Here is a 9813-nt window from a genome sequence, read left to right on the forward strand (position 1 = left end):
AAAAAGTAATGTATATGTATATGAAGCATAAAAAGCAATGTATATGAATATGAATATATGTGTGTGTGTGCGTGTGTTTGAATAGAGTTCTAATAAATATGTTGTAACTACATTTAGACTTTTAAAAGCAACACTAAAAGGGTTCATTCAAACCATCTTTAATAACCATAAAAAGGAAATTTTGAGGGGGCCAACTTTAATTTTTCTATACAAAAATACCATTAATAAACATAAATCAATACCATCAATAGAGTTTTAAATAAAAAATTCCCTCCGACCCTGACGTCATCATTGAGGAAAAACCTGTAGAAACGAGAATCAAAATAAAAATATAAATGCACAGTTCCATTCTCTCTAAGTCCATAGAAGTAGTTTATCAAAAAAGAAGAGCTGAAAATAATAAGTGCCAAATGCAAATTAATTTTTTTTTTTAAATTTCTTTTCCAATGATTAGTGTTCAATGCTAAATGAAATGTTCTCGCTTAAAAGATTACTTCATTTTAAGTTCTAAACTACGATGAAGATGTTTGTTTCAGAGGCTGTTTTAGTGACAGTTTATGAAGATATTGATAAACTCTTGCAGCATCATGGGGAGACAGTGCTGCAATGGATGTAGAGTGTGTAACAGGGTAGTTCATGCTCTTTGGATAAAGAGTTTTGGGGGAGTGTCATATGCTGGTGGAGTGGGATGTGATTCCTACTTGGTTGTTAAATGTGGAGAATGATGAATGTAATGTTGCTTATGATTAATATAAAGTTTTATATTGCAAGTGGAAAAAATCACAGTATCAAGCGCACAAACAGCACCTTACTTCAAGAAGCAAACATGCAGCACCAGAGTACCAATACTAACTAAATTATAGTAATACTGTATTGCAGGTCATGAACATTTATACACATATACATATATATATATATATATATTCTAGAAAAAAGCTATAATATGGGTCTCCTTTTGACAAGGGCAGTAAGCTCTGTCTATTGATCATTGTATTGACCTTTTGTCTATCGTTTCACAAATTTTGAGATACTTACCAAGGGAAAGCTCATGGCCCTTGCCAAGAGGGAGCCCTCTTGATAAGAATATGAATTAAAAAGATAGTTACAATTTCCCACTCATATCCAGATTAGTAGTTCTAAATGCTTGGCTAGGAATCCAACAACATAACCCAAAAATATATTCTTGGAAACTCGTGGCTGATCCCTCATAACAGGTTTTAAAAAGATATAATGGCATCAAAAGATGAGCAATATTATCAGCATAACATCTACAACCTATATCAACGCGTAAATTCTCCATGCATCATGATTCAGTTAAATCTTCCCAAAGGAAGTTCTAAACTACATCAATATACAATTTATACACTCTAAATAGAGTCAACCTAACTAGAAGCAGGGATAGAGATTACATGCCATTTCTACTCTTTCGAAAGTTCACCTCTCATCATTTCCGTATTTTGGCTTTCCAGACCAGCCACGTTGTGACCTTGAAAGAAAAATCTACCATTTCAGGCATGAAAAGAAATCAAGATTTAGTATAATAAGAGTTGTTCCACTAGAGATGCTAAAAATTAAACAGTAATTGACCATAAAGGTTTTAAGTTTATGCTACCTAGCTACTAGAGAAATCTTGACAGAGACAGTATTAAAATGCTAGGTTGAGCTTTGACATTCTAATGTAGCAATAACAGAAGTTAGCAATAGATAAATATAAGATATAAAGATTAATGAGATTATGAACCTTGCTTGATGCTATTACCTCCTTTGCTTTTCGACTCTCTTTCTCGGATTTTTTATCAGCTTCACTGTCTTCTCCATGCAAAACAGGTGGTTTCACCCATGTAAAACTAGGCTCTCCGTGTAAGCATTTGCATTAAACGAGTCCTTATACCATGAATCTCTAGAGCCACAAATTTTGAGATTCCAAAGTCCTCGCTGGCCTTCGAAATCACAAGATGCCAAATATCCCTTGTCAGTAGAACAACTACGCTTTGGTAAAATTTGCTCACATCAATATTGAAATGTTTAGTCCAAGTTGTCGCTATGCCATACTCTAGCATTACTCACTGCATTATGATAATTGAATGTTTGATGAATATACAAAGCTCCAGCTTTCACTTTGCAATCTATTATTTTAGGATAATCGTAATGGGGTTATATGCCTCTCGGACAATCACTTTGCTATTACCAATGACTTTTATCTATGGAACCCATTGATTCAAAAGTTGATGGCCCTTCCACCGGTTCGTGTCACATTTCAGTCACATGGTCCATTTATGTATAACATTGGGTTTGGGCTTGATCCATTGACGAATGATTTTAAGGTCATACAGATTGTGCATCTAAATTATGTGGTCCGCTAAGTCTTCATGTAGCTAAGTTCCTAGAATAACTTTCTATAACATAGATCCAGATGAATTATCATTGGAGTACCATTGGAAACTATTATTGTGTATGGGTGATGAAAGAGTATGGTGTAGCAATGTCTTGGACTAAAGAATTCAATATTGATTCCGGCAAATATTCCTTATTTTAGCCGCATCTTGGACAAGCATCCCATTCTTTTCAATGGACGTACTGCTCACAGAAAAGACAGAAACCTATTTTCTCATAACAAATAAGGAATTACCACTGTTTTAGAAAGAAAACCTCAGATCTACAGGCTTTAGTAAATGACCACTAGAAAATTTCAAAATACATTCATTATATTAATGATTAATGAACAAACAGAATCCTATTTTCTCATAATAAATAAAAAATTACCACTGTTTTAGAAAGAAAACAGTGATCTGCAGGCTTTAGTGGATGACCACTAGAAAAAAAATGGAGAGAATATATAAACACTAGCTATAGTTATCAATTATAAAACTTACCAAAACCCTTTTTCATAATACATTGTGTCAATGAATAAACAAAACTACAATAGCATCGAATCAATGAAATCAAAAAATTAAATGATATACATCAATTTAAATCGATATAAATCAGTGGCATGCATGAGAGAAAGATTGGATCACGAACATATATGTATATATGGAGAGAGATAGAGAGGTAGAGAGGTGTAACTCACCGGAAAAAATGAAGATGGCGAATATTGTTGATGACGAACTGCCGGCTGTGAGGACATCGTTCGATTTGGGGTCTATACTTCTTTCATCGCACTCACCGACATGTGCAGAAACGATTGACCCCGACTCAAACTATCACCGTTGGATGATGCTTTAAAAATGAAAACCAATTCACTTTTCGACCAGGACAATAATTGCCGAGTCACGGCTGAGTAATAATTGCCCGTTGTGGAGGAAGTTTATACAGTATTTACCATATGTAGCCGAACAAACTTTAGTATTTACCATATGTAGCCAAGTAATAATTGCGTGGTGGATAGGAAGTTAATATTTACCATCTTTGTGGCCAAGTAATAATTGCGTGGTGGATAAGAAGTAGGGATAGCAATGGGGCGGGTTTGGAGCGGGTTTCTCTAAATCCCGTCCCACCCCTTTTAATATCCATACCCGCTCCGAGACTCGCGACGGGTTGGAATTTCATGTCCAGCCCCGTCCCGTTAGGAAATACTGTGCCCCCGTGCCTGCCCCACTAACAAATTTTTTTCTCTCACTTTTTGGAACTTAAGCTACTGCTATATGTGGAAAGACTGGGAATGGCACAATATAAATGAAATTATGTATCGCAACAAAAATAAAAAAATAACATGCACATAACATAATTCAGAGAACATAATAAACAAAAATAAAAATTTAATACAACTAAATCACAAGAAGTTCTAAGCTCTAACTTCCACTATAACAAAAACAAAAATAAATTTAATACCAAGTTTACATCAACAAATTTAATACCAAGTTTACATCCCAAATTAGGATTGTAAGAGATGAATAACTGGGTAAGTCGCTAAAATAAGTTATATATATATATATATATATATATATTAAATATAGTTATATGCTTAACGGGGCGGGGCTCCTAGGATATGTATACTGAACCCTTACCCGCCCCGTGATTCTCGACGGATACAAAATTTGTATCCATACCCGCTCCAACGGTATAAAAAGTATTCCCATATCCGTTATTAACGGGACGGGGCGGTAAAAATTGACATCCCTAATAGGAAGTTAATATTTACCATCTTTGTGGCCAAGTAATAATTGCTTGGTGAATAGGAAGTTAATACTTTTACCATCTCAGTAGCCAAGTAATAATTGTCTGGTGGATGGGAAGTTAATATTTGTCTTGTAATATATTTTCTCTAGGCTTATATTAAGATCTGAGGCAATAAGGAGGTTGTGTAATTATTTTTTTTTATTTTTTATTTTTTTTATTGGGTTGAAGAGTAGAGAAGATAATAAATAATTTATTATATTAGTTAAGAGAAAAGAAATTAATATTTTTTTTATTATTTTTACTATTATATTTAATAATATTTATAATATTATATTCCTTCCGTCCTATAAAAAGTGTTACTTTTTAGAAACCGTGACTCTCACAAATTAAACTAACACGGTTCTTTTTTTGGGACGGAGGTAGTAATTTATAGAGAATAACACTGTAATTTAAAATTTAAAATAATATTTAATTTAAAATTTTTATAATAGTTCACTTATCTTTTTTCCTCTCTATTCTTTCGCCTATTTTTCATTTTTAAACGGATAAAAATTTATAAATGGTAAAACAAGGGTTTTGTATTGAATTTCGCGTAGAAAATCATATGCTATGGTGATATGATCTTCACAGTAATTAGGATAATCCATAATTAGTGAAGTGATGAAAAGTCTTTTCTCATCGCATATCTTTTTTAGTGGAGGAGCTTCATAGGTTCCGTTTAAGGCTCTGCGTGCTTTATCTCGGAGATGAATGAAGCTATGGACAACAAGATAGTAGGGATCTACTTTTGTTGCCATTTCTTGAGAGTTCAGAATTGGGTTGTGTTCGAACTCGTCGTTATCAGTTAACTTGAGATACCAAATTTGATATGGTTGAAAAAAAATTGTCATTTCACGCCATCCGATGGTGCTGGAAATCCAAAAGTCAAGCTGCGACAGACCTTCTAGTGAGCAATAACTTTATAGATCATGGCTTTGATCATTACGGGAAAATCTTGCCATGAGGTACAGTCATGAGAGGTGAATGTAATTTTGTTGACAACACCCCAATCAATTGGTTCCATTGACCAAGGAAAACCGGGTACAATGAACAAAGTTAACTTTGGAATATTTTTTCCATTATATATCATGTCGAAAGTATTAATTTCTTCATGACTTTCTAAATAGAAGTTTTTTATTGTTATAGAATGATACACTGTTTTGGAGAGGATTATTCTCGAAATTTCAGGAGGAAAATTGTTTCTTGTTTTTCCAAGAAGACAAATACGATTGATTTTAGCAAATGTATTTTGAGGGAAATCTTGTTCTCCCACTAATTGGGCAAGTCTTAAAAAACAATTTATTTGATCATCTGAAAAATCTTTTTCCCAATCAATGGTAAGACAGATTTGAATACAAAGCTTTTTAAACTCTGCAGTCATAGCTGTTTCTTCAGCGATGAATGTAGTAAGATTACTCAGATGTTGCCTGAATTTCTTATTGCATTCTAGTTTATGCATTTTCCATACATTATTAATTTCTTCATAAAACTTGTATGGAAGTCTAGGATTATAGAAGTCGGTTACCTCTATAGGTTCCTTTAAACGTTGATGGAATTTATAAAAACTTTGTGAGGCTTTACCCACATTGTAGAAAGCTGTTTGGGCTTCTTCATATGTGTCATAAGCCTTGAAGCAAGGATTGGTGAAGCCTTTCAACTGATTGTGGCAGTCAAACCAGCTTTAATAAATTCCGGGTTGGTGGCCAGCATATACCACAAACCATTTGTGTGGCTGTGATGAAGTTGGTTTGGAACTTAGTGCCTTTTTAGCAACCGTTATCCATTCGTTGGGAGAAAGTTGATTACCTCGATCATCCATCTGTAAAAAAAAGAAACATCTCGGTTAGAGAGTTTATTATCAGAGTTTGCGGTATAATTTCTGCTGAGAAAATCTGCAAGAAAATTGTTAGTGCCTTTGACATGCTCTATTTCAAAATAATATTGGACAATAACATTATACCATTTTAATCGTCTTCCTTCTAAACAATTCTTTTTATTTATAAGAAAGTCTTTTACTGCTTGGTTATCAGTACGGATAATAAAATCTTCTGGAACGAGATAAATGTGAAAACGTTTTATTGCTAATTTTATCACCAGAAGTTCTTTTTCATAAATAATATAATTCTGTTCATTAGGTTTAAATTTTCCAAAATTATATCCACAAACCAATTATTCTTTTTGAAGGATTTTTGGGATCTGAGTTTTTCGGGCTTGGATCTGATGATTTGTAAAAACATGCTCGTTCCATTTTCTAATGGAATAGCTTTCAAAACACATCCCCAACAAAGATCTGAGGCGTCATTTTCAAAGATAAGTTTATCACCGTTTTAGAGAAAATAAACTTCAAGGATATGGACAAGATCGCTTTTGATTTGTTGGACAACAACTTTTTTGTCGTTTTCAGTCTATTCAAAAACTTTATCTTTTTGTAACTTCTTTATTAAAGGGAGTTCTTTTTAAGACAAGCCTTTAATAAAGTTACGGCCATAATTCAAGATTTCTAAAAAACTTTGAAGCTGTTTTTTATCTTGAATCACATCGGGAAAATCACGAATTTTACCTAGTTTGGTCTTCTTTTAATCAAGCACTCTCCGGTATTGATCTGAGGATGGACCGGTGATGAATCCGCCGTAGGAGAAGTGCAGAAGAAAGAGTTAAGGGTAAAAAGGTTTAACAAATTTTCAAGAATAATAATGTATTTGAGATAATGGAGAGTAATTTAGGTATTTTATTTTATTATTTTAAAAGGAGGGAATGTGAGAGCTAATTAAATCAAATCTCATGGGTTTAATATGAGAGTGATAAATTAAAATATCAAAGATTGTGAGAGCATTTAATCCTAATATTTAATATTAAATATTCATCATCATTGTTGACCACTTATTATATTTTGACATCATCATTTTTTTTTTTAATATCTTTGTCGGCGTCGACCATTTATTATATTTAACCCTAATATTTGATATTAAATATTCATCATATTTATTATATTTTGAAAGGAGGGGATTGTATTTGCACTCTACAAAAAAATCTCCTAATATTTCGGTCTTCACTATACAAGTATATCATATAAGACTAATGTTATTGGGTTAATGTAAAATATCTCTGTATATTGCTCATCTTCTCTTTGTATTTGTTAGTCAAAGTATTTTTTTTATTATTATTATTTTAAAAGGAACGGGGAATTGTATGACACTTTGTGGATTGTAAGAAATTAAGAATCCCCTCCTTTCAAAATATAAAAAATATTTAATATCATATACTTGTATATTAAATTTCTATATCCTTCAAAAAAAAAAAAAGTCTCTATCCTTTCACTTCCCATTGCTCTAAGAGAAGGACTTATGTGATGTCAGCGGAGGTGGCTGCCCCCACTAAACGCTCAATTTATTTATATTGTGTACCTAAAATTTCGATGAAATTGTAATAACGCCTTACTAAATATTTGGTAAAATACCGTTTACATTATGGTCACCCCCACTAAACTTTTCTTTATTTATATATACTATATCTAAAAAAATCTAACATGTTAGCATGATAATAATCGCAATGGAAGCACCATTCGAAAAAAATAATAATAATCAAAATGAAAGTAATTACGAAAAAAAAAAAAAAAATTAATTGAAATGAAAGTATGAGCAAATTTTAATTCAAATATCAATTGAAGTTAAAGTTGGTATTCTGAAATTTTTTATTTTACTGTGTTCAAGACCGCCCTCTCTCAAAATTGAACCTCGATCCGTCATTGTTAGTACTCATAACGAATGTTTTATTTATTTATTATTATTTTTTTATTGTAGAAAAAAAGAAATAGTGAAGCGTGTGAGAATTTGTGGATTGCAAAAATCCCATTTTTTTCCCAGAAATTTTTAAATATTTTGTATGATATTCTTGTATAGTAAATATTTTATCCTTTTAGTTGAAAAAAAAAAAAAATACAATCTATATTCTTTAACTTTCCATTACCTAAAAAGCTCAGAAAGAAATAGAAGAATGCTATTCACATCTGATGGTCTAGCCGAAAATTTTAATTATTCAACACATCCAAAGAATAGAAATTATTAGAATATTATGACCAATGTTTCTTACATAAAAATTCTGTATATATATATATATATATATATATATATATATATTAAGAATTGAGGTAGGATTTTACCTGAACCCAGAAGCAAAAGGGTTAATAGGACTGCCATAAGGAGTTGGATGCTTGGCGAAGAATTGCTTTTAGCCATCTTGTCTACTTGAAAATCTGTTTGTTGTTACACATCTAGATTTGGCAAACCTAATTTATGGATGATGCATTCGAGTGGGCCAGTGTTAATTCTTTGTGACAAATCTTGTGATAGCATGGCCACAAATTCATTTTTATGTATCATTTTCTTTTTATGGATTTAATAAATTGAATTATTCTATCTATTTTTTCAAGAACAAAGTACAGAAAACACCCCTAAACTTGTAACTTTTTCCAGTATATCACCCTCGTCTAATTTTTTTACCAAAGAATCCCCTCAATTTGTAACCCTTTCTAATAAATCTCCGTTGTCTAATTTTTTTTTATCAAAAAACCCCCCAACTATCTAAGGAGGTAAAAAAGTTGATATTTGGACTAAAATACCCTTTTATTTAAATCTTAATTTTCTCGAACTTCAAAAATTCATATCTCACAAATCGTACATCCAAATATTGCAAATAAGATATGCACGGAAAGCTTATGTTGATGCGAAAATCCTTGTGACTCGGAACGACGGTGTTTGTCTGCAAAACAAAGGAACATCACCTCGAATGGTACCGGTGGGGTGCCAGCCGAGAACCTTCCGACGATCAAGTTAGTACTTGTAATCGTATCACATAATAATTATGTAATTTCTCTTTAGGGGTTTTTTCCCGTACTTTTTTTAACGGCTTGGTACCTTATTTATGGCTGTCGATTAGAATCCAATTGGTTTCCTCGATGTCTATGGTTGAGGTCTCCTTTATCATTCGCTTGTGCGAGATCAGAGGAAATCCGTTTGTTGCCAGATTTATCAGGGATATGATTTACTCCTTTGCATTTCTCAAATTGTGCCAAGGTTACCCTTACCCTGTTGAACCACGTCATATTTCATTATCCTTGATAATGAAATCTAATCATTCTTATCCAATGGAAATATCGTCGTTCGAAAGTTGAAGAGGTTTGGCGGCTGGTCAATACTTAGTTGCCTCTATCGTTAGGTCAAGGTAGGTTAGATTTATTTTTCCTTATCAGTTACCCCCCATTCCCAAGCTTGCTCGTCTAGCTTTAGGAATGTGAATTTTTTTTTGCCCTGCACTATTCCCTTGGAAATAGTACCTGCAGGTACTGTTCACTTGAACAATAGATTTTTTTTTTTTGCCCAGAGCACTGTTCCCTCGGGAAGAGTGCCCGCGGGTACTGTTCATTTGACTAGTAGATTTTTTTTTTTTGCCCTGAGAATAGTGCCCGCCGGCACTGTTCATTTGAACAATACTTTTTTTTTTTTTTTTTTTTTTGCCCTGGGTAATATTCCCTTGGGTAATGTTCCCTTTGGTACTCTTCCCTTGGGTAATGGTTCCTTTGATAATCTTCCCTTGGGTACTCTTTCCTTGGGTAATGTTCCCTTTTGTACTCTTCCCTTGGGTAATCTTCCCTTGGGT

At 32.9% G+C, this 9813-nt stretch overlaps 1 long non-coding RNA gene across 4 annotated transcripts; it reads right to left on the reverse strand.

The window, feature by feature from the left end:
• Positions 1-311: 311 nt before the first annotated feature.
• LOC132306737 (uncharacterized) lies at positions 312-3206 on the reverse strand. Of its 4 annotated transcripts, none has more exons than XR_009482083.1 (3): positions 3071-3206; positions 1760-1940; positions 312-1500 (listed from the first exon to the last, which is right to left on the reverse strand). It is a non-coding gene; the product is annotated as an uncharacterized LOC132306737 (long non-coding RNA). The 4 variants fall into 4 exon arrangements; XR_009482082.1 differs by having other exon boundaries at positions 1760-2066; XR_009482081.1 differs by having other exon boundaries at positions 1760-2577.
• Between the last annotated feature and the right edge of the window lie 6607 nt (positions 3207-9813).

This window comes from Cornus florida, unplaced genomic scaffold (genome assembly GCF_030987335.1).
Source record: "Cornus florida cultivar Cherokee Brave unplaced genomic scaffold, ASM3098733v1 CherokeeBrave_3.0.0_Hap2_Chr05, whole genome shotgun sequence".
NCBI classification, from domain to species: domain Eukaryota; kingdom Viridiplantae; phylum Streptophyta; class Magnoliopsida; order Cornales; family Cornaceae; genus Cornus; species Cornus florida.